The following is a 26338-nucleotide window of genomic DNA, read 5'->3' on the forward strand; positions in this document are numbered from 1 at the left end:
TAACAGTACGAAACAATGAGAGAGGCATCTGAGTTCGGGAACCCCGACACAGTCCTCACCATTCAAGGGGAAAGCCAACCAATGTTACATCCTGTTATCGGCGCTGGTCTTTCTGGCACCGCGGCCGCTCTGCCATGACTTGTTCATGGGTCCTTATAATATGGCCGATTAATTTTCCCGTTTCTCTCTGGCCGACTGTGCAGTTTCTGCACACACACTCTTGGCGTTGTCAGCTGATCTTGTGACAGCTTATAGCGATCGGAGGACAGCGGCTCAGTGCGCCGCTACTCTTAGGAAAGACGCTTCGTAAGTTGCCACTTACTAGCATTACAGATTGTTTTTCTGCTTCATATCTCAATTCTAATCTTTCTTTCTTTGTGGGTACTTAGATCTGACCATTTTCGACTACAGCGGTTCTCCGCTATTGGAGATTATTCTGTGAATCCCTCCGAGGTTCCGCACCAGACAATTGCTGTAAACACTCTCTAGCCGTCCCCCTTGCTGCCGTTTCTCAGACTTCATACGCTCCCACCTTATGATACTGAGTTTTGTAACTATTTACTTTAAGGATATCTTCTGACATTTCCATAGCGCTCAACACTTTCAATCTAACCCATCTCACCTGTTTAAAGGAAGTTCACCTCTTCTAAACCTGCTGCTCATCAGAGTACTCTTTCTCTGTTTTCTTGCCGGACTGGTTTGAGATTGGAGCTGCTCTGTAGGTATTCAATTGGCGTTTGTCCTTTTGCCATTTAGGATTCTACCCCTTCCTCACGTGTTATTCTCTTTACTAGGAAGTTTTCCGTCTATACCTGCATCATACCTTGCACTTACCTGTTGCAGATCCTATGTGGGTGGTATTTCTGTGGACTTTATTGTGCCTTTCTTCAATTAGATCTCTCTCTTACCTTTTACTTTATCCCTTCATAGTGTAACCTAATCCGTGGAAGTCATTGCGAGAAGTCAGGTCAGTTAGAATGTTGAGCTACGATGCACCTCGAGCTCAAACTGAAAGTTTCCGAAGGGCACTGCCTGTTTACCCAAGTACATGTGTAGTTATGTGTACTAATGAGCAAATGAGTTGTTCCAGACAATGGTGGACTATGCCATTGCTGGGGAATGAGAAATGTCATATTGTACTGCATGCACTTTGGGAATAGAGAAACCCTTAGGGACAAGGGTTTTGAAGGAGAAGGGGGTGAGTGTAAGCCCCCATTTTCTGTGGGGTTCAGTATGCATAGGCTGTGTTTGTTTCGTTCTGTTAACAGTCTTGGTTGGTTGTAGTCTTTCCTTGTTGTCCATTCCTGCTAACGGGGTATGTTTTGAGCGCACAAAATGTTTGAGAGTCGGTAGATGGCAGGCTCCCCTAGCAGGGGGAGCGGGCCGCCCATGAAGTGATTTCACATCAGGGGTTGCGCTGGTTCTCCTGCTGGCGAGTGCTAATGGAAAATGCTGGTAGGGCATAAGAGCCCGAGGGGATTCGCCTCAAGGGTGAGGGCCAGCGGAGATGAGAGGAGGCGGAAGCTCCTGACTTTCGCGGAGGGGACAGAGGCCCTCTGCTGAGTCCGGGGGCACCTGCCCGATCCATAGGCTGTCCGCCTATACAGGGGTTGGAAGTTTTCTCTCTCCCCCATCCGAGGTCAAGAGAGAGAGTAATCCGAGTGAGAGCAAACAAAGCACTTGGTGGTTGCTGCCTCCTGCCCATCCCGCTAGTAAGAGCCAGGGAGAGCGGGGCACTGTCTAGCGCTGCCTAATCCCATCAGGTAGGAGAGGAAAGACGTGAATCAGGGATACCGCACCCGACGTGTGCCAACCCTGGTTAACACACGAGCAATTGTTTTTATGAGATTACCTTAGGTAATATTCCTCACTCTGGGCGGGTGGCTCTGTGGAGTCGAGTTGTTTCATTACAGTAGTGCAGTAGAAGTGGGTTTGAACGATCACGGTGGACACCGCGCGTGAAGGCCCATTGGATGCCCTTTAGGTGTTGGTCCACAGTGAGTGGCCCGTGTCCGGCCATTCTCCTGGAGCCTTCGTCGACCTGTTGGTCGTGAGCAGTACCATTCTGCCTTTTTCAGTTGCCCCTGCTATGGGGCAAGTACTTATCCCGTCGGAGACTGGCACTCGGCCGGCTCTGTGAGGGTGTAAGATTCCTGCTAGGGTAGAGAAGCATACAACACGGGTGGCATCACTGTTGAATGAGACATTTGTGATACTCAGGAGATCCCTGTGACAGGAATGTTTATGTGCTTATCAAATGTGAAAGCGCTCATTCTCAGGAGATACCTGCGACAGGAATGTTTATGTACTTAACTAATGTAAAAGTGCTCATTCACAAGAGGTACCTGTGACAGGAATGGTTAGTTATTTATCAAATGTGGAAGCGTTCATTCTCAGAAGATACCTGTGACAGGAATGTTTATGTGCTTATCAAATGTAAAAGCATTCATGTTCAAGGGGTACCTGAAACAGGAATGGTTATGTACTTATCAAATGTGAAAGCACTCATGTTCAAGGGATACCTGGGACAGGAATGGTTATGTACTTATCAAATGTGAAAGCGTTCATTCTCAGGAGATACCTGTGTGAAATCAAAAAGAAGATATCGAGGCTGAGTACCCCAAAAGGAAATACACCAAACGCGGGTTACAAAGAAAGATACAAAGATCTTTATTCTATACTGAACAGTTTCAAAGGACAAAGCAACAGATAGCTATTGGGCCCTCAGTACAACACAGCGAACTCCAGCCCTGTTCGGTATGCTCAGTGAGTGGGACTGTATATTAGAATAGTCACACCTTTTATACAGTTTGAAACATGATGTCCAGTCCACCTGCAAGTTAATACATCACGGATCTAGGGTTCATGCCGAGTTCATGCATCTATACATTTACGGTTTACCATTAATACATTCACAAACAAGTTACAATGGCAACAGTGTGTCTTCGTATTTCTTGTTGATCCTTCTCATACATCTTTATACAATGCAGTTAAACAAGTGTTCACATTTCAGTATTTGAATACATTATATTTAACATGTGCTCACGGATTAGCTTCGGTGGCACAGGTAATCCTCTATACACAGGTCAACGAAGGACAAGGTCTCAGTTCATGACCCCAACATGTGGCCTGCAGGCAAGTTACATATTAGTTTGTACACAGAGGTCAAGCCGGCCATGTTACATTCGGAATGACACTGTCCACCATCTTAGAACACAGGGTGACTTTAGAGAGAGAATCCAAAATGGCAGGCAAACCTAAAATGGCAGCTATACTGATCTAAGGTCAAGACTTTGTAACGCGGATTCCTTCGCAAAGCGGCTTGGCTTAGGCCAATATACATATATTCATACTGTATAGGAGGCACGATATGTTTACCCGTTTGACAAACCCTCCTTTTGGCCTATGCCAAGTGCCAAAACTACTTCTGATCACTCTACGAACAACTCCACGTCTCAACGTCCATGCACCCTGAATCACTATCGGAAATATCGATTGCCATTAGATCAGTTATCAAAATTTCTTTCAGCACATACTCATTGGAGTTCTTGTCTGGAGCGTGTACCTTGCGTCCTAATGTACCCATCGCCTGTGCGCAACATCCTCCTAACATCGAATATATACTAGGAAGACACTGTATACAGCAACAAAGAAACAACAAAATTCCCAAAATGATCAGCAAGACCGAAAGTACCTTCCAACCCCAAGATTGCAAGAAGTGTCATGCTTAGCTGTAGCCAGCTTTCTGTCCGTAATATCCAAGTCTTCCTCCCCCTCCTCCTCACCTGTCTCTTCTGAAGAGATTTTGTGCTGAATGGTCTTTCCTTTAGTTTTCTTCTTTTTTGTGAAGAGATATGGTCGTCCGCTGTAGGAAGCCACTCTGATTCCCTGTTAAACAGGGAAGCTGGGGACCCCTCTCCTGCGGAGACCCAACGAAGAGGAAAAAAAGCAACAGCTTAAAAAAAACCTCTTCGAGTGGATTTGTAGCAGACGATCAACCGGTAGTCTGGATCCGTTCCGGTTCTGGTGGCTGGTGGACCGGAGGATGCAACAAGGAGTCCCAGGAAGGTACAGGCGATGTGGCAGATGATCGTTCTCTGAAGGCGAGAAAGTCTTGGAGTAGTAGCAGTCGGACGAATCCTGGCCAGCAGGATGAAGAGGAGGTGCCGTGAAGGTAGGCACCGGTTCGGACACAGCACAGCGCTGCCCGAGTAGCAGGAATATAGCAGAGAACATAAAGAAAGCCAAGGAGGAAAGGGAAACAGAGGGAGGTGGGAGAGAGAGCAGGAAGAGACGAGGAGGGAAGGAAGGTAAGAACCGAACTAGGCAGATACGAGGGAGGAGAACAGGGAAGAAAAGCAAAGGTGAGCGGGAAAGGGAAGGCGAGCAGCGAAACCCCAGAAAATGGGGAAGAGTCAGGAAAAAAAAACACTGGAACGGGGAAGCAGCGGCAAAAAATGCAGCAGCAAGCGGAACGGAGCACAGCAACAAACCGAACGGCAAAGTTGCAACGCGTTGTTCCAGAAACTAAGGCGGGGCTAAATAGGGAAGTAAGTGAACACAAGAAAGACTAGACCATTAACCAGGAAGGAGGGAAGCTGGAACGGAACACTCTAATGGTGTCGCAAACGCCAAGCGTTCCAAAGACGCCAGCGGAATCTGCTGGCTGGCGGCAACATAACAGTATGCCCCCTCCCAAGGGACACCCCACCCGGTTTACCAGGGAACCTACGCCCCAAAGTGGGAGCATGTACAAAAGAAACCGGCTCCCACAAATCCTCGGAGTGAGGATACCCCTTCCAGTGGATTAGATACTCCAATCGACCCCTCTATAACCGGAGTCTCGGATGGAGGTCACCTCATACTCCGCTGGAGGAATCACTGTAGGGACTGACATGCGGGGTAATGAGCGACCAAACGGGTTCACTCGGTACTCCTTCAAAAGTGATGAATGAAACACCGGATGAAGCCGACGCATATGGTGAGGCAACTGAAGGCGGAAGGCAACAGAATTGATCCTGTGGGTAATGACGAAAGGACCCAGGTATCGGAGGGAGAGCTTAGATGGTCGTAACCAACGGGGTAGATATTTGGTAGCCAGCCATACCTTGGTACCATTTTGCCAATTAGGGGGAGGTAGGCGCCTGCGATTGCATTGGGTGCGGTAGCGAAGGCCACTAGCTCGCAAGCTCTCAACCGCAGTCCTACATGCCTCTGAAACGGTAGATAGCAGCTGGTCAACAGAGGGATAGGAGAGGGAGTAGAGAAAAATAAGGGATGATAACCATAAGAACTAAAAAAAGGACTGAGCCCAGTAGCGCTGTGGGTGGCATTATTATAGGCGAACTCCGCAGTGGACAACAGACTCACCCAATTGTCTTGCTGAGAATTTACAAAGCAGCGAAGATATGGTTCTAGAGAGGCATTAGTCCTCTCCGTCTGTCCATTGGTTTGCGGGTGAAAACCGGATGACATGGCCCTCTCTATGCCTAACCTCTTGCACAATTCTTTCCAAAAGTGGGATGAATATTGGGTGCCCCTGTCGGAGATTATTTTCTCCGGAGTGCCATGTAATCGGAAGATGTCCCTGGCAAAGACTGATGCCATTTCCACTGCGGTGGGTAATCCAGCCAGAGGTGAGAAATGAGCCATCTTCGTGAAGCAGTCTACCATCACCATGATACAGGAACATCCCTCCGATGGTGGCAGTTCCACAATGAAGTTGGTCAATATAACGCTCCAGGGCCTCTTGGGCACCTCTTCCTGTTGCAGGTATCCAATAGATTTCTGAGTGTTGTATTTTGAACGACTGAATGCCGGACAGGAATGCACATATTCTGTCACTTCCTTTGTCATCCCAGGCCACCAGAACTGACGTCGAACCAGATCCAGGGTGTTCTTAACTCCCCTGTGTCCCGCCACTGGGTCATCATGGCACCACCTTACAACTGTGCGCCGTGTCTGGGTATTGGGTAGGAACAAGTCTTGCTTGTAGAAGTGTAAACCATCCTTGATCACCAAGTCTTTGGAATAAGTGGATGGAAGTTTCGAAGAAGACGAAGCACTGTGGACCTCCTCCAGAAAGGAGTTTATAGAATAGATAACCCTAGTATCAGGAAACATGGGACTGGGAATTTCGTCTTGGGTAATGCCAGGTTATAGCTTTCTTGAGAGGGCATCCGCTAGGATATTCTTGAAACCAGGTAAGTAGGTTAGCGTGAAATCATATTGAGCGAAAAAATTGGCCCATCGGGCCTGTCTAGAATTGACACATTCCATGCTCTGTATGGCCTTGAGATTCTTGTGGTCCGTTCTTATTTCAAAAGGGTAGAGGCCCCCTTGTAAAAGGTGACACCATTCTTCACAAGCAGTTTTTAGGGCCAAAAGTTCCTTTTCGATTACAGAGTAATGGGTCTGGCTGTCGGTCAAAGCTTTAGACAAATAAGCAATGGGATGTTCTACACCGTCATGCTCCTGGAGAAGAACAGCCCCTAGAGCTGAGGCGGAGGCATCAGTCTCAACAACGAAACTAGCATTTTGGTCAGGTTGATGAAGTATAGGAGCAGCGCAAAAATCTGCCTTCAAAAGTCGGAAGGCCTGATCGGCCTCAGCGGTCCAAAAAAAAGGGAGCGAGGACTTCTTCAATAAGCGTGTGATGGGTAGTACTCTGTTGGAGAAGCCTGAGATGATTTGCGATAGAAATTCGCAAGCCCCAGAAACCTTTGCACCTCCTTGACAGATCCAGGTGTGGGCCAATGTAGAATGGCATCAACGTTGGAGGGATCCACCCTTATGCCTTTGTGAGAAAGGATGAATCCTAGATATGGAACTTCAGAAACTCGGAAGACACATTTGTCCGTGTTGGCCTTCAAATGGTTATCCCGCAGACGTTGTAGCACATGGTGAAGATGAGTGGTATGTAGTTGAGCATTCTTGGAAAAACCAGGATGTCATCGAGATAGATGATAGTACAATGGAACAGGAGATCAGAGAATGTGCGGTCCATAAAGTGTTGAAACACTGAAGGAGCGTTCACTAAGCCGAAAGGTATCACGCAGTATCCAAAGTGACCAAATGGTGTGCGAAATGCAGTCTTCCACTCATCTCCGGAGTGAATTCGCAACAGATGATAGGCTCTTCTGAGGTCAATCTTGGGGAACACCTTGGCTCCTTGTACAGCCTCCAAGATATCCTTGATTAGGGCCCTGGGATACCGATCCCTGATGGTAACTTGATTTAGACCTCTATAGTCTATACAAGGTCTCAGTTGACTCAATCCCCTCTTTGGAACGAAGAACAGAGATGCTCCAGCAGGGGAATGGGAATGTTGAATGAGGCTGTGGTGGAGATTCGAATCGAAGTACTCCCTAAGCGACTCTTTCTTCCCTAAAGACATGGAGAACATGCGCCCAAAAGGAACAATGGCATTCTGCAATAGATCGATGAGGCAATCCTCCGGCCTGTGAGGAGGTAACTCGAGAGGATCATCATCATCAAAAACTTCCTGGTATCGAGCAAACTCCTTGGGGATATTGTTGATCTTCAAAACTTCCCTTGTTAATGAGGGTTCAGGAAGTGTGTGGACAGTGGCATATTGGTTTAATGAAGAACAGGATTGTCGACAAAACTCAGAAGACAAGGAAAGTTGATTCTGTTTCCAGTCGATAATTGGATTGTGCTTTCTTAGCCATGATACTCCCAGGATCATGGGGAAGTGAGCCGCCCTTATCAGATCGAATTGAAACGACTCAGTGTGGTGAAGAATCTTCATTTCCATCGAGGAAGTGGTATGCGTGATGAGGTCAGAACTCAGAGGCTTTCCGTCGATCCCCTCCACCTTTTGGTATTCCTCTTTCTCCAGCCTACCGATGCTGGTCTTGTCTGCCCACACAATGTCCATAAAGCATCCTGTGGCGCCACAGTCCAGAAAGGCCAACACCTCAAAGGTCTGTCGTGGGAGACACAACTGGACCGCTATCACCATGAGCCGGTTATCCTCGGTGGCATTAGCAGGAGTGACTGACAAAGACACATAGGGACTTGGGAACCCCCCTCGGTAACTTGCCCCTACTAGTTCCGAGGGGTGGTGTTTCCCGACCGTCGGGGTGGCACATCAGGGCAATCCCTCAGGATATGTTGGTTAGATCCACAATAAATACATAGGTTGTTATCCCTGCATCGTTTGCATTCTTCTGGAGTAAGTGGTCCCCGGGTAGTCCCAATCTGCATAGGTTCTTCTTTACTTTGACAGATGGGAGTGGAGGTGGGAATACCAGGCTCCAGGGAACGCCTTTCAGATAAACGAAAATCCAACTGTTGGACTGTAGACCAAAGCTCACTAAGAGTAGTAGGCCTCGGGACCCTGGCTAGTTCATCCTTCAGGTCCTCTCTTAGACCCTGACAGAAAATGATATATTGTGCGTTCTTTTGCCAACCCGCATCTGCAGCCACTCTTTTAAAGCGTGAGATGTAGGACAACAAATCCAAATTGCCTTGACGAATGTCCAAGAGTTGTTCACTGGCGACCACAGCCGTCTCCTGCCTTTCGAAGGCCGTCTTGAACTGGGCTGTGAATCCGGAGTAATCTTGCAGCAATGGACTAGCACTAGTCACGAGAGGGGCTGCCCAGGATAAAGCGTTTCCGGTTAAGTTAGAAACCAGAAAACCAATGCGGGCCTGATCCGTGGCATAAGTCTGGGGTCTAAAAGTGAAGTGGATTATACACGCCTCCATGAATTCTTTGAATTTGTGGGGAGACCTGTCGTATTTGCCACAGGACAGGGGCATGGGAGGGAGACCGCTGCGGGACTGTTCGTAGCGATCATCCCTCTGTCTAAGGGCAGTGTTCTCAGCTTTGACAGCCTATAGTTCTTGAGTCCAATTGTGTACTGCGGAAAGGAGTTCCTGGACTTTTTCAGGGGATGCCATGGTCTGGTCTAGTTGGCGTTGCAAACTGTCATGCTTAGCTGTAGCCGGCTGTCTGTCTGTAATACCAAGTCCGCCTCCCCCTCCTCCTCACCTGTCTCTTCTGAAGAGATTTTGCGCTGACGGATCTTTCCTTTAGTTTTCTTCTTTTTTGTGAAGAGATATGGTCGTCCGCAGTAGGAAGCCATCCTGATTCACTGTTAAACAGGGAAGCCGGGGACCCCTCTCACGCGGAGACCCAACAAAGAGGAAAAAAAAGCAACAGCTTAAAAAAAACCTCTTAGAGCGGATTTGTAGCAGAAGATCAACCGGTAGTCTGGATCTGTTCTGGTTCTGGTCGCTGGTGGACCGGAGGATGCAACAAGGAGTCCCAGGAAGGTACAGGCGATGTGACAGATGATTGTTCTCTGAAGGCGAGAAAGTCTTGGAGTAGTAGCAGTTGGACGAATTCTGGCCAGCGGTATGAAGAGGAGGTGCCGTGAAGGTAGGCACCGATTTGGACACAGCGCAGCGCAGCCCGAGTAGCGGGAACGCTGCGGAGAACATAAAGAAAGCCAAGGCGGAAATGGAAACAGAGGGAGGCGGGAGAGAGAACAGGAAGAGACGAGGAGGGAAGGAAGGTAAGAACCAAACTAGGCAGATACGAGGGAGGAGAACAGGGAAGAAAAGCAAAGGTGAGCGGGAAAGGGAAGGCGAGCAGCGAAACCCCAGAAAATGGGGAAGAGGCAGGAAAAAAAAACACCGGAACGGGGAAGCAGCAGCAAAAAATGCAGCAGCAAGCGGAACGGAGCACAGCAACAAACCGAACGGCAAAGTTGCAACGCGTTGTTCCAGAAACTAAGGCGGGGCTAAATAGGGAAGTAAGTGAACACAAGAAAGACTAGACCATTAACCAGGAAGGAGGGAAGCTGGAACGGAACACTCTAATGGCGTCGCAAACGCCAAGCGTTCCAAAGACGCCAGCGGAATCTGCTGGCTGGCGGCAACATAACAGTATGCCCCCTCCCAAGGGACACCCCACCCGGTTTACCAGGGAACCTACGCCCCAAAGTGGGAGCATGTACAAAAGAAACCGGCTCCCACAAATCCTCGGAGTGAGGATACCCCTTCCAGTGGATTAGATACTCCAATCGACCCCTCTATAACCGGAGTCTCGGATGGAGGTCACCTCATACTCCGCTGGAGGAATCACTGTAGGAACTGACATGCGGGGTAATGAGCGACCAAACGGGTCCACTCGGTACTCCTTCAAAGGTGATGAATGAAACACCGGATGAAGCCGACGCATATGGTGAGGCAACTGAAGGCGGAAGGCAACAGAATTGATCCTGTGGGTAATGACGAAAGGACCCAGGTATCGGAGGGAGAGCTTAGATGGTCGTAACCAACGGGGTAGATATTTGGTAGCCAGCCATACCTTGGTACCATTTTGCCAATTAGGGGGAGGTAGGTGCCTGCGATTGCATTGGGTGCGGTAGCGAAGGCCACTAGCTCGCAAGCTCTCAACCGCAGTCCTACGTGCCTCTGAAACGGTAGATAGCAGCTGGTCAACAGAGGGGATAGGAGAGGGAGTAGAGAAAAATAAGGGATGATAACCATAAGAACTAAAAAAAGGACTGAGCCCAGTAGCGCTGTGGGTGGCATTATTATAGGCGAACTCCGCAGTGGACAACAGACTCACCCAATTGTCTTGCTGAGAATTTACAAAGCAGCGAAGATATGGTTCTAGAGAGGCATTAGTCCTCTCCGTCTGTCCATTGGTCTGCGGGTGAAAACCGGATGACATGGCCCTCTCTATGCCTAACCTCTTGCACAATTCTTTCCAAAAGTGGGATGAATATTGGGTGCCCCTGTCGGAGATTATTTTCTCCGGAGTGCCATGTAATCGGAAGATGTCCCTGGCAAAGACTGATGCCATTTCCACTGCGGTGGGTAATCCAGCCAGAGGTGAGAAATGAGCCATCTTCGTGAAGCAGTCTACCATCACCATGATACAGGAACATCCCTCCGATGGTGGCAGTTCCACAATGAAGTTGGTCAATATAACGCTCCAGGGCCTCTTGGGCACCTCTTCCTGTTGCAGGTATCCAATAGATTTCTGAGTGTTGTATTTTGAACGACTGAATGCCGGACAGGAATGCACATATTCTGTCACTTCCTTTGTCATCCCAGGCCACCAGAACTGACGTCGAACCAGATCCAGGGTGTTCTTAACTCCCCTGTGTCCCGCCACTGGGTCATCATGGCACCACCTTACAACTGTACGCCGTGTCTGGGTATTGGGTAGGAACAAGTCTTGCTTGTAGAAGTGTAAACCATCATTGATCACCAAGTCTTTGGAATAAGTGGATGGAAGTTTCGAAGAAGACGAAGCACTGTGGACCTCCTCCAGAAAGGAGTTTATAGAATAGATAACCCTAGTATCAGGAAACATGGGACTGGGAATTTTGTCTTGGGTAATGCCAGGTTATAGCTTTCTTGAGAGGGCATCCGCTAGGATATTCTTGAAACCAGGTAAGTAGGTTAGCGTGAAATCATATTGAGCGAAAAAATTGGCCCATCGGGCCTGTCTAGAATTGACACATTCCATGCTCTGTATGGCCTTGAGATTCTTGTGGTCCGTTCTTATTTCAAAAGGGTAGAGGCCCCCTTGTAAAAGGTGACACCATTCTTCACAAGCAGTTTTTATGGCCAAAAGTTCCTTTTCGATTACAGAGTAATGGGTCTGGCTGTCGGTCAAAGCTTTAGACAAATAAGCAATGGGATGTTCTACACCGTCATGCTCCTGGAGAAGAACAGCCCCTAGAGCTGAGGCGGAGGCATCAGTCTCAACAACGAAACTAGCATTTTGGTCAGGTTGATGAAGTATAGGAGCAGCGCAAAAATCTGCCTTCAAAAGTCGGAAGGCCTGATCGGCCTCAGCGGTCCAAAAAAAAGGGAGCGAGGACTTCTTCAATAAGCGTGTGATGGGTAGTACTCTGTTGGAGAAGCCTGAGATGATTTGCGATAGAAATTCGCAAGCCCCAGAAACCTTTGCACCTCCTTGACAGATCCAGGTGTGGGCCAATGTAGAATGGCATCAACGTTGGAGGGATCCACCCTTATGTCTATGTCTATGTCTATGTCTATGTGTTTGTAACGCGCCGACAGCCCGCGGGCATCAGGGCGCGGAGAGCATCTGAGAAAAGAGTCTTGTAGATCGCCATAAGAAAAAAAAACAGTTCGGGGAAAGAACAGGTGGTCGTCTAGATACTAGTGGGAAGTCCTGACATATCTGGAGGTTATTGGAAGAGGTATGTTTTCAGAAGTTTCCTGAAGTTGCCATAATTACCTTCTAATCTAAGAATCCCTGGGAGGTTGTTCCAAAATTTGGCTGCTATGAATGGGAAGGCTCGGCCCCCCCCTGCTGCTCGTTTCACCCTGGGGATAACCAGGAGGCCTAAGTCGGCTGATCTCAGGTTTCTTCTAGGTGTGTAAAGTGCGAATTTCTCTTTAAGGTATCATGCCTTTGTGAGAACGGATGAATCCTAGATATGGAACTTCAGAAACTCGGAAGACACATTTGTCCGTGTTGGCCTTCAAATGGTTATCCCGCAGACGTTGTAGCACATGGTGAAGATGAGTGGTATGTAGTTGAGCATTCTTGGAAAAACCAGGATGTCATCGAGATAGATGATAGTACAATGGAACAGGAGATCAGAGAATGTGCGGTCCATAAAGTGTTGAAACACTGAAGGAGCGTTCACTAAGCCGAAAGGTATCACGCAGTATCCAAAGTGACCAAATGGTGTGCGAAATGCAGTCTTCCACTCATCTCTGGAGTGAATTCGCAACAGATGATAGGCTCTTCTGAGGTCAATCTTGGAGAACACCTTGGCTCCTTGTACAGCCTCCAAGATATCCTTGATTAGGGCCCTGGGATACCGATCCCTGATGGTAACTTGATTTAGACCTCTATAGTCTATACAAGGTCTCAGTTGACTCAATCCCCTCTTTGGAACGAAGAACAGAGATGCTCCAGCAGGGGAATGGGAATGTTGAATGAGGCCGTGGTGGAGATTCGAATCGAAGTACTCCCTAAGCGACTCTTTCTTCCCTAAAGACATGGAGAACATGCGCCCAAAAGGAACAATGGCATTCTGCAATAGATCGATGAGGCAATCCTCCGGCCTGTGAGGAGGTAACTCGAGAGGATCATCATCATCAAAAACTTCCTGGTATCGAGCAAACTCCTTGGGGATATTGTTGATCTTCAAAACTTCCCTTGTTAATGAGGGTTCAGGAAGTGTGTGGACAGTGGCATATTGGTTTAATGAAGAACAGGATTGTCGACAAAACTCAGAAGACAAGGAAAGTTGATTCTGTTTCCAGTCGATAATTGGATTGTGCTTTCTTAGCCATGATACTCCCAGGATCATGGGGAAGTGAGCCGCCCTTATCAGATCGAATTGAAACGACTCAGTGTGGTGAAGAATCTTCATTTCCATCGAGGAAGTGGTATGCGTGATGAGGTCAGAACTCAGAGGCTTTCCGTCGATCCCCTCCACCTTTTGGTATTCCTCTTTCTCCAGCCTACCGATGCCGGTCTTGTCTGCCCACACAATGTCCATAAAGCATCCTGTGGCCCCACAGTCCAGAAAGGCCAACACCTCAAAGGTCTGTCGTGGGAGACACAACTGGACCGCTATCACCATGAGCCGGTTATCCTCGGTGGCATTAGCAGGAGTGACTGACAAAGACACATAGGGACTTGGGAACCCCCCTCGGTAACTTGCCCCTACTAGTTCCGAGGGGTGGTGTTTCCCGACCGTCGGGGTGGCACATCAGGGCAATCCCTCAGGATATGTTGGTTAGATCCACAATAAATACATAGGTTGTTATCCCTGCATCGTTTGCATTCTTCTGGAGTAAGTGGTCCCCGGGTAGTCCCAATCTGCATAGGTTCTTCTTTACTTTCTCAGATGGGAGTGGAGGTGGGAATACCAGGCTCCAGGGAACGCCTTTCAGATAAACGAAAATCCAACAGTTGGACTGTAGACCAAAGCTCACTAAGAGTAGTAGGCCTCGGGACCCTGGCTAGTTCATCCTTCAGGTCCTCTCTTAGACCCTGACAGAAAATGATATATTGTGCGTTCTTTTGCCAACCCGCATCTGCAGCCACTCTTTTAAAGCGTGAGATGTAGGACAACAAATCCAAATTGCCTTGACGAATGTCCAAGAGTTGTTCACTGGCGACCACAGCCGTCTCCTGCCTTTCGAAGGCCGTCTTGAACTGGGCTGTGAATCCGGAGTAATCTTGCAGCAATGGACTAGCACTAGTCACGAGAGGGGCTGCCCAGGATAAAGCGTTTCCGGTTAAGTTAGAAACCAGAAAACCAATGCGGGCCTGATCCGTGGCATAAGTCTGGGGTCTAAAAGTGAAGTGGATTATACACGCCTCCATGAATTCTTTGAATTTGTGGGGAGACCTGTCGTATTTGCCACAGGACAGGGGCATGGGAGGGAGACCGCTGCGGGACTGTTCGTAGCGATCATCCCTCTGTCTAAGGGCAGTGTTCTCAGCTTTGACAGCCTATAGTTCTTGAGTCCAATTGTGTACTGCGGAAAGGAGTTCCTGGACTTTTTCAGGGGATGCCATGGTCTGGTCTAGTTGGCGTTGCAAACTGTCATGCTTAGCTGTAGCCGGCTGTCTGTCTGTAATACCCAAGTCCGCCTCCCCCTCCTCCTCACCTGTCTCTTCTGAAGAGATTTTGCGCTGACGAATCTTTCCTTTAGTTTTCTTCTTTTTTGTGAAGAGATATGGTCGTCCGCAGTAGGAAGCCATCCTGATTCACTGTTAAACAGGGAAGCCGGGGACCCCTCTCACGCGGAGACCCAACAAAGAGGAAAAAAAAGCAACAGCTTAAAAAAAACCTCTTAGAGCGGATTTGTAGCAGAAGATCAACCGGTAGTCTGGATCTGTTCCGGTTCTGGTCGCTGGTGGACCGGAGGATGCAACAAGGAGTCCCAGGAAGGTACAGGCGATGTGACAGATGATTGTTCTCTGAAGGCGAGAAAGTCTTGGAGTAGTAGCAGTTGGACGAATTCTGGCCAGCGGTATGAAGAGGAGGTGCCGTGAAGGTAGGCACCGATTTGGACACAGCGCAGCGCAGCCCGAGTAGCGGGAACGCTGCGGAGAACATAAAGAAAGCCAAGGCGGAAATGGAAACAGAGGGAGGCGGGAGAGAGAACAGGAAGAGACGAGGAGGGAAGGAAGGTAAGAACCAAACTAGGCAGATACGAGGGAGGAGAACAGGGAAGAAAAGCAAAGGTGAGCGGGAAAGGGAAGGCGAGCAGCGAAACCCCAGAAAATGGGGAAGAGGCAGGAAAAAAAAACACCGGAACGGGGAAGCAGCAGCAAAAAATGCAGCAGCAAGCGGAACGGAGCACAGCAACAAACCGAACGGCAAAGTTGCAACGCGTTGTTCCAGAAACTAAGGCGGGGCTAAATAGGGAAGTAAGTGAACACAAGAAAGACTAGACCATTAACCAGGAAGGAGGGAAGCTGGAACGGAACACTCTAATGGCGTCGCAAACGCCAAGCGTTCCAAAGACGCCAGCGGAATCTGCTGGCTGGCGGCAACATAACAGTATGCCCCCTCCCAAGGGACACCCCACCCGGTTTACCAGGGAACCTACGCCCCAAAGTGGGAGCATGTACAAAAGAAACCGGCTCCCACAAATCCTCGGAGTGAGGATACCCCTTCCAGTGGATTAGATACTCCAATCGACCCCTCTATAACCGGAGTCTCGGATGGAGGTCACCTCATACTCCGCTGGAGGAATCACTGTAGGAACTGACATGCGGGGTAATGAGCGACCAAACGGGTCCACTCGGTACTCCTTCAAAGGTGATGAATGAAACACCGGATGAAGCCGACGCATATGGTGAGGCAACTGAAGGCGGAAGGCAACAGAATTGATCCTGTGGGTAATGACGAAAGGACCCAGGTATCGGAGGGAGAGCTTAGATGGTCGTAACCAACGGGGTAGATATTTGGTAGCCAGCCATACCTTGGTACCATTTTGCCAATTAGGGGGAGGTAGGCGCCTGCGATTGCATTGGGTGCGGTAGCGAAGGCCACTAGCTCGCAAGCTCTCAACCGCAGTCCTACGTGCCTCTGAAACGGTAGATAGCAGCTGGTCAACAGAGGGGATAGGAGAGGGAGTAGAGAAAAATAAGGGATGATAACCATAAGAACTAAAAAAAGGACTGAGCCCAGTAGCGCTGTGGGTGGCATTATTATAGGCGAACTCCGCAGTGGACAACAGACTCACCCAATTGTCTTGCTGAGAATTTACAAAGCAGCGAAGATATGGTTCTAGAGAGGCATTAGTCCTCTCCGTCTGTCCATTGGTCTGCGGGTGAAAACCGGATGACATGGCCCTCTCTATGCCTAACCTCTTGCACAATTCTTTCCAAAAGTGGGATGAATATTGGGTGCCCCTGTCGGAGATTATTTTCTCAGGAGTGCCATGTAATCGGAAGATGTCCCTGGCAAAGACTGATGCCATTTCCACTGCGGTGGGTAATCCAGCCAGAGGTGAGAAATGAGCCATCTTCGTGAAGCAGTCTACCATCACCATGATACAGGAACATCCCTCCGATGGTGGCAGTTCCACAATGAAGTTGGTCAATATAACGCTCCAGGGCCTCTTGGGCACCTCTTCCTGTTGCAGGTATCCAATAGATTTCTGAGTGTTGTATTTTGAACGACTGAATGCCGGACAGGAATGCACATATTCTGTCACTTCCTTTGTCATCCCAGGCCACCAGAACTGACGTCGAACCAGATCCAGGGTGTTCTTAACTCCCCTGTGTCCCGCCACTGGGTCATCATGGCACCACCTTACAACTGTGCGCCGTGTCTGGGTATTGGGTAGGAACAAGTCTTGCTTGTAGAAGTGTAAACCATCATTGATCACCAAGTCTTTGGAATAAGTGGATGGAAGTTTCGAAGAAGACGAAGCACTGTGGACCTCCTCCAGAAAGGAGTTTATAGAATGGATAACCCTAGTATCAGGAAACATGGGACTGGGAATTTTGTCTTGGGTAATGCCAGGTTATAGCTTTCTTGAGAGGGCATCCGCTAGGATATTCTTGAAACCAGGTAAGTAGGTTAGCGTGAAATCATATTGAGCGAAAAAATTGGCCCATCGGGCCTGTCTAGAATTGACACATTCCATGCTCTGTATGGCCTTGAGATTCTTGTGGTCCGTTCTTATTTCAAAAGGGTAGAGGCCCCCTTGTAAAAGGTGACACCATTCTTCACAAGCAGTTTTTATGGCCAAAAGTTCCTTTTCGATTACAGAGTAATGGGTCTGGCTGTCGGTCAAAGCTTTAGACAAATAAGCAATGGGATGTTCTACACCGTCATGCTCCTGGAGAAGAACAGCCCCTAGAGCTGAGGCGGAGGCATCAGTCTCAACAACGAAACTAGCATTTTGGTCAGGTTGATGAAGTATAGGAGCAGCGCAAAAATCTGCCTTCAAAAGTCGGAAGGCCTGATCGGCCTCAGCGGTCCAAAAAAAAGGGAGCGAGGACTTCTTCAATAAGCGTGTGATGGGTAGTACTCTGTTGGAGAAGCCTGAGATGATTTGCGATAGAAATTCGCAAGCCCCAGAAACCTTTGCACCTCCTTGACAGATCCAGGTGTGGGCCAATGTAGAATGGCATCAACGTTGGAGGGATCCACCCTTATGTCTATGTCTATGTCTATGTCTATGTGTTTGTAACGCGCCGACAGCCCGCGGGCATCAGGGCGCGGAGAGCATCTGAGAAAAGAGTCTTGTAGATCGCCATAAGAAAAAAAAACAGTTCGGGGAAAGAACAGGTGGTCGTCTAGATACTAGTGGGAAGTCCTGACATATCTGGAGGTTATTGGAAGAGGTATGTTTTCAGAAGTTTCCTGAAGTTGCCATAATTACCTTCTAATCTAAGAATCCCTGGGAGGTTGTTCCAAAATTTGGCTGCTATGAATGGGAAGGCTCGGCCCCCCCCTGCTGCTCGTTTCACCCTGGGGATAACCAGGAGGCCTAAGTCGGCTGATCTCAGGTTTCTTCTAGGTGTGTAAAGTGCGAATTTCTCTTTAAGGTATCATGCCTTTGTGAGAACGGATGAATCCTAGATATGGAACTTCAGAAACTCGGAAGACACATTTGTCCGTGTTGGCCTTCAAATGGTTATCCCGCAGACGTTGTAGCACATGGTGAAGATGAGTGGTATGTAGTTGAGCATTCTTGGAAAAACCAGGATGTCATCGAGATAGATGATAGTACAATGGAACAGGAGATCAGAGAATGTGCGGTCCATAAAGTGTTGAAACACTGAAGGAGCGTTCACTAAGCCGAAAGGTATCACGCAGTATCCAAAGTGACCAAATGGTGTGCGAAATGCAGTCTTCCACTCATCTCTGGAGTGAATTCGCAACAGATGATAGGCTCTTCTGAGGTCAATCTTGGAGAACACCTTGGCTCCTTGTACAGCCTCCAAGATATCCTTGATTAGGGCCCTGGGATACCGATCCCTGATGGTAACTTGATTTAGACCTCTATAGTCTATACAAGGTCTCAGTTGACTCAATCCCCTCTTTGGAACGAAGAACAGAGATGCTCCAGCAGGGGAATGGGAATGTTGAATGAGGCCGTGGTGGAGATTCGAATCGAAGTACTCCCTAAGCGACTCTTTCTTCCCTAAAGACATGGAGAACATGCGCCCAAAAGGAACAATGGCATTCTGCAATAGATCGATGAGGCAATCCTCCGGCCTGTGAGGAGGTAACTCGAGAGGATCATCATCATCAAAAACTTCCTGGTATCGAGCAAACTCCTTGGGGATATTGTTGATCTTCAAAACTTCCCTTGTTAATGAGGGTTCAGGAAGTGTGTGGACAGTGGCATATTGGTTTAATGAAGAACAGGATTGTCGACAAAACTCAGAAGACAAGGAAAGTTGATTCTGTTTCCAGTCGATAATTGGATTGTGCTTTCTTAGCCATGATACTCCCAGGATCATGGGGAAGTGAGCCGCCCTTATCAGATCGAATTGAAACGACTCAGTGTGGTGAAGAATCTTCATTTCCATCGAGGAAGTGGTATGCGTGATGAGGTCAGAACTCAGAGGCTTTCCGTCGATCCCCTCCACCTTTTGGTATTCCTCTTTCTCCAGCCTACCGATGCCGGTCTTGTCTGCCCACACAATGTCCATAAAGCATCCTGTGGCCCCACAGTCCAGAAAGGCCAACACCTCAAAGGTCTGTCGTGGGAGACACAACTGGACCGCTATCACCATGAGCCGGTTATCCTCGGTGGCATTAGCAGGAGTGACTGACAAAGACACATAGGGACTTGGGAACCCCCCTCGGTAACTTGCCCCTACTAGTTCCGAGGGGTGGTGTTTCCCGACCGTCGGGGTGGCACATCAGGGCAATCCCTCAGGATATGTTGGTTAGATCCACAATAAATACATAGGTTGTTATCCCTGCATCGTTTGCATTCTTCTGGAGTAAGTGGTCCCCGGGTAGTCCCAATCTGCATAGGTTCTTCTTTACTTTGACAGATGGGAGTGGAGGTGGGAATACCAGGCTCCAGGGAACGCCTTTCAGATAAACGAAAATCCAACTGTTGGACTGTAGACCAAAGCTCACTAAGAGTAGTAGGCCTCGGGACCCTGGCTAGTTCATCCTTCAGGTCCTCTCTTAGACCCTGACAGAAAATGATATATTGTGCGTTCTTTTGCCAACCCGCATCTGCAGCCACTCTTTTAAAGCGTGAGATGTAGGACAACAAATCCAAATTGCCTTGACGAATGTCCAAGAGTTGTTCACTGGCGACCACAGCCGTCTCCTGCCTTTCGAAGGCCGTCTTGAACTGGGCTGTGAATCCGGAGTAATCTTGCAGCAATGGACTAGCACTAGTCACGAGAGGGGCTGCCCAGGATAAAGCGTTTCCGGTTAAGTTAGAAACCAGAAAACCAATGCGGGCCTGATCCGTGGCATAAGTCTGGGGTCTAAAAGTGAAGTGGATTATACACGCCTCCATGAATTCTTTGAATTTGTGGGGAGACCTGTCGTATTTGCCACAGGACAGGGGCATGGGAGGGAGACCGCTGCGGGACTGTTCGTAGCGATCATCCCTCTGTCTAAGGGCAGTGTTCTCAGCTTTGACAGCCTATAGTTCTTGAGTCCAATTGTGTACTGCGGAAAGGAGTTCCTGGACTTGTTCAGGGGATGCCATGGTCTGGTCTAGTTGGCGTTGCAAACTGTCATGCTTAGCTGTAGCCGGCTGTCTGTCTGTAATACCCAAGTCCGCCTCCCCCTCCTCCTCACCTCTCTCTTCTGAAGAGATTTTGCGCTGACGGATCTTTCCTTTAGTTTTCTTCTTTTTTGTGAAGAGATATGGTCGTCCGCAGTAGGAAGCCATCCTGATTCACTGTTAAACAGGGAAGCCGGGGACCCCTCTCACGCGGAGACCCAACAAAGAGGAAAAAAAAGCAACAGCTTAAAAAAAACCTCTTAGAGCGGATTTGTAGCAGAAGATCAACCGGTAGTCTGGATCTGTTCCGGTTCTGGTCGCTGGTGGACCGGAGGATGCAACAAGGAGTCCCAGGAAGGTACAGGCGATGTGACAGATGATTGTTCTCTGAAGGCGAGAAAGTCTTGGAGTAGTAGCAGTTGGACGAATTCTGGCCAGCGGTATGAAGAGGAGGTGCCGTGAAGGTAGGCACCGATTTGGACACAGCGCAGCGCAGCCCGAGTAGCGGGAACGCTGCGGAGAACATAAAGAAAGCCAAGGCGGAAACGGAAACAGAGGGAGGCGGGAGAGAGAACAGGAAGAGACGAGGAGGGAAGGAAGGTAAGAACCAAACTAGGCAGATACGAGGGAGGAGAACAGGGAAGAAAAGCAGAGGTGAGCGGGAAAGGGAAGGCGAGCAGCGAAACCCCAGAAAATGGGGAAGAGGCAGGAAAAAAAAACACCGGAACGGGGAAGCAGCAGCAAAAAATGCAGCAGCAAGCGGAACGGAGCACAGCAACAAACCGAACGGCAAAGTTGCAACGCGTTGTTCCAGAAACTAAGGCGGGGCTAAATAGGGAAGTAAGTGAACACAAGAAAGACTAGACCATTAACCAGGAAGGAGGGAAGCTGGAACGGAACACTCTAATGGCGTCGCAAACGCCAAGCGTTCCAAAGACGCCAGCGGAATCTGCTGGCTGGCGGCAACATAACAGTATGCCCCCTCCCAAGGGACACCCCACCCGGTTTACCAGGGAACCTACGCCCCAAAGTGGGAGCATGTACAAAAGAAACCGGCTCCCACAAATCCTCGGAGTGAGGATACCCCTTCCAGTGGATTAGATACTCCAATCGACCCCTCTATAACCGGAGTCTCGGATGGAGGTCACCTCATACTCCGCTGGAGGAATCACTGTAGGAACTGACATGCGGGGTAATGAGCGACCAAACGGGTCCACTCGGTACTCCTTCAAAGGTGATGAATGAAACACCGGATGAAGCCGACGCATATGGTGAGGCAACTGAAGGCGGAAGGCAACAGAATTGATCCTGTGGGTAATGACGAAAGGACCCAGGTATCGGAGGGAGAGCTTAGATGGTCGTAACCAACGGGGTAGATATTTGGTAGCCAGCCATACCTTGGTACCATTTTGCCAATTAGGGGGAGGTAGGCGCCTGCGATTGCATTGGGTGCGGTAGCGAAGGCCACTAGCTCGCAAGCTCTCAACCGCAGTCCTACGTGCCTCTGAAACGGTAGATAGCAGCTGGTCAACAGAGGGGATAGGAGAGGGAGTAGAGAAAAATAAGGGATGATAACCATAAGAACTAAAAAAAGGACTGAGCCCAGTAGCGCTGTGGGTGGCATTATTATAGGCGAACTCCGCAGTGGACAACAGACTCACCCAATTGTCTTGCTGAGAATTTACAAAGCAGCGAAGATATGGTTCTAGAGAGGCATTAGTCCTCTCCGTCTGTCCATTGGTCTGCGGGTGAAAACCGGATGACATGGCCCTCTCTATGCCTAACCTCTTGCACAATTCTTTCCAAAAGTGGGATGAATATTGGGTGCCCCTGTCGGAGATTATTTTCTCCGGAGTGCCATGTAATCGGAAGATGTCCCTGGCAAAGACTGATGCCATTTCCACTGCGGTGGGTAATCCAGCCAGAGGTGAGAAATGAGCCATCTTCGTGAAGCAGTCTACCATCACCATGATACAGGAACATCCCTCCGATGGTGGCAGTTCCACAATGAAGTTGGTCAATATAACGCTCCAGGGCCTCTTGGGCACCTCTTCCTGTTGCAGGTATCCAATAGATTTCTGAGTGTTGTATTTTGAACGACTGAATGCCGGACAGGAATGCACATATTCTGTCACTTCCTTTGTCATCCCAGGCCACCAGAACTGACGTCGAACCAGATCCAGGGTGTTCTTAACTCCCCTGTGTCCCGCCACTGGGTCATCATGGCACCACCTTACAACTGTGCGCCGTGTCTGGGTATTGGGTAGGAACAAGTCTTGCTTGTAGAAGTGTAAACCATCATTGATCACCAAGTCTTTGGAATAAGTGGATGGAAGTTTCGAAGAAGACGAAGCACTGTGGACCTCCTCCAGAAAGGAGTTTATAGAATAGATAACCCTAGTATCAGGAAACATGGGACTGGGAATTTCGTCTTGGGTAATGCCAGGTTATAGCTTTCTTGAGAGGGCATCCGCTAGGATATTCTTGAAACCAGGTAAGTAGGTTAGCGTGAAATCATATTGAGCGAAAAAATTGGCCCATCGGGCCTGTCTAGAATTGACACATTCCATGCTCTGTATGGCCTTGAGATTCTTGTGGTCCGTTCTTATTTCAAAAGGGTAGAGGCCCCCTTGTAAAAGGTGACACCATTCTTCACAAGCAGTTTTTAGGGCCAAAAGTTCCTTTTCGATTACAGAGTAATGGGTCTGGCTGTCGGTCAAAGCTTTAGACAAATAAGCAATGGGATGTTCTACACCGTCATGCTCCTGGAGAAGAACAGTCCGTAGAGCTGAGGCGGAGGCATCAGTCTCAACAACGAAACTAGCATTTTGGTCAGGTTGATGAAGTATAGGAGCAGCGCAAAAATCTGCCTTCAAAAGTCGGAAGGCCTGATCGGCCTCAGCGGTCCAAAAAAAAGGGAGCGAGGACTTCTTCAATAAGCGTGTGATGGGTAGTACTCTGTTGGAGAAGCCTGAGATGATTTGCGATAGAAATTCGCAAGCCCCAGAAACCTTTGCACCTCCTTGACAGATCCAGGTGTGGGCCAATGTAGAATGGCATCAACGTTGGAGGGATCCACCCTTATGCCTTTGTGAGAAAGGATGAATCCTAGATATGGAACTTCAGAAACTCGGAAGACACATTTGTCCGTGTTGGCCTTCAAATGGTTATCCCGCAGACGTTGTAGCACATGGTGAAGATGAGTGGTATGTAGTTGAGCATTCTTGGAAAAACCAGGATGTCATCGAGATAGATGATAGTACAATGGAACAGGAGATCAGAGAATGTGCGGTCCATAAAGTGTTGAAACACTGAAGGAGCGTTCACTAAGCCGAAAGGTATCACGCAGTATCCAAAGTGACCAAATGGTGTGCGAAATGCAGTCTTCCACTCATCTCCGGAGTGAATTCGCAACAGATGATAGGCTCTTCTGAGGTCAATCTTGGAGAACACCTTGGCTCCTTGTACAGCCTCCAAGATATCCTTGATTAGGGCCCTGGGATACCGATCCCTGATGGTAACTTGATTTAGACCTCTATAGTCTATACAAGGTCTCAGTTGACTCAATCCCCTCTTTGGAACGAAGAACAGAGATGCTCCAGCAGGGGAATGGGAATGTTGAATGAGGCCGTGGTGGAGATTCGAATCGAAGTACTCCCTAAGCGACTCTTTCTTCCCTAAAGACATGGAGAACATGCGCCCAAAAGGAACAATGGCATTCTGCAATAGATCGATGAGGCAATCCTCCGGCCTGTGAGGAGGTAACTCGAGAGGATCATCATCATCAAAAACTTCCTGGTATCGAGCAAACTCCTTGGGGATATTGTTGATCTTCAAAACTTCCCTTGTTAATGAGGGTTCAGGAAGTGTGTGGACAGTGGCATATTGGTTTAATGAAGAACAGGATTGTCGACAAAACTCAGAAGACAAGGAAAGTTGATTCTGTTTCCAGTCGATAATTGGATTGTGCTTTCTTAGCCATGATACTCCCAGGATCATGGGGAAGTGAGCCGCCCTTATCAGATCGAATTGTAACGACTCAGTGTGGTGAAGAATCTTCATTTCCATCGAGGAAGTGGTATGCGTGATGAGGTCAGAACTCAGAGGCTTTCCGTCGATCCCCTCCACCTTTTGGTATTCCTTTTTCTCCAGCCTACCGATGCCGGTCTTGTCTGCCCACACAATGTCCATAAAGCATCCTGTGGCCCCACAGTCCAGAAAGGCCAACACCTCAAAGGTCTGTCGTGGGAGACACAACTGGACCGCTATCACCATGAGCCGGTTATCCTCGGTGGCATTAGCAGGAGTGACTGACAAAGACACATAGGGACTTGGGAACCCCCCTCGGTAACTTGCCCCTACTAGTTCCGAGGGGTGGTGTTTCCCGACCGTCGGGGTGGCACATCAGGGCAATCCCTCAGGATATGTTGGTTAGATCCACAATAAATACATAAGTTGTTATCCCTGCATCGTTTGCATTCTTCTGGAGTAAGTGGTCCCCGGGTAGGCCCAATCTGCATAGGTTCTTCTTTACTTTGACAGATGGGAGTGGAGGTGGGAATACCAGGCTCCAGGGAACGCCTTTCAGATAAACGAAAATCCAACTGTTGGACTGTAGACCAAAGCTCACTAAGAGTAGTAGGCCTCGGGACCCTGGCTAGTTCATCCTTCAGGTCCTCTCTTAGACCCTGACAGAAAATGATATATTGTGCGTTCTTTTGCCAACCCGCATCTGCAGCCACTCTTTTAAAGCGTGAGATGTAGGACAACAAATCCAAATTGCCTTGACGAATGTCCAAGAGTTGTTCACTGGCGACCACAGCCGTCTCCTGCCTTTCGAAGGCCGTCTTGAACTGGGCTGTGAATCCGGAGTAATCTTGCAGCAATGGACTAGCACTAGTCACGAGAGGGGCTGCCCAGGATAAAGCGTTTCCGGTTAAGTTAGAAACCAGAAAACCAATGCGGGCCTGATCCGTGGCATAAGTCTGGGGTCTAAAAGTGAAGTGGATTATACACGCCTCCATGAATTCTTTGAATTTGTGGGGAGACCTGTCGTATTTGCCACAGGACAGGGGCATGGGAGGGAGACCGCTGCGGGACTGTTCGTAGCGATCATCCCTCTGTCTAAGGGCAGTGTTCTCAGCTTTGACAGCCTATAGTTCTTGAGTCCAATTGTGTACTGCGGAAAGGAGTTCCTGGACTTGTTCAGGGGATGCCATGGTCTGGTCTAGTTGGCGTTGCAAACTGTCATGCTTAGCTGTAGCCGGCTGTCTGTCTGTAATACCCAAGTCCGCCTCCCCCTCCTCCTCACCTGTCTCTTCTGAAGAGATTTTGCGCTGACGGGTCTTTCCTTTAGTTTTCTTCTTTTTTGTGAAGAGATATGGTCGTCCGCAGTAGGAAGCCATCCTGATTCACTGTTAAACAGGGAAGCCGGGGACCCCTCTCACGCGGAGACCCAACAAAGAGGAAAAAAAAGCAACAGCTTAAAAAAAACCTCTTAGAGCGGATTTGTAGCAGAAGATCAACCGGTAGTCTGGATCTGTTCCGGTTCTGGTCGCTGGTGGACCGGAGGATGCAACAAGGAGTCCCAGGAAGGTACAGGCGATGTGACAGATGATCGTTCTCTGAAGGCGAGAAAGTCTTGGAGTAGTAGCAGTTGGACGAATTCTGGCCAGCGGTATGAAGAGGAGGTGCCGTGAAGGTAGGCACCGATTTGGACACAGCGCAGCGCAGCCCGAGTAGCGGGAACGCTGCGGAGAACATAAAGAAAGCCAAGGCGGAAATGGAAACAGAGGGAGGCGGGAGAGAGAACAGGAAGAGACGAGGAGGGAAGGAAGGTAAGAACCAAACTAGGCAGATACGAGGGAGGAGAACAGGGAAGAAAAGCAAAGGTGAGTGGGAAAGGGAAGGCAAGCAGCAAAACCCCAGAAAATGGGGAAGAGGCAGGAAAAATAAAACCGGAGCAGGGAAGCAGCAGCAAAAAAATGCAGCAGCAAGCAGAACGGAGCACAGCAACAAATCGAACGGCAAAGTTGCAACACGTCGTTCCGGAAACTAAGGCGGGGATAAATTGGGAAGTAAGTTAAAGCAAGAAAGACTAGACCATTAACCAGGAAGGAGG

This window comes from Ambystoma mexicanum, chromosome 3p (genome assembly GCF_040938575.1).
Source record: "Ambystoma mexicanum isolate Mex_15411 chromosome 3p, UKY_AmexF1_1, whole genome shotgun sequence".
NCBI classification, from domain to species: Eukaryota; Metazoa; Chordata; class Amphibia; order Caudata; family Ambystomatidae; genus Ambystoma; species Ambystoma mexicanum.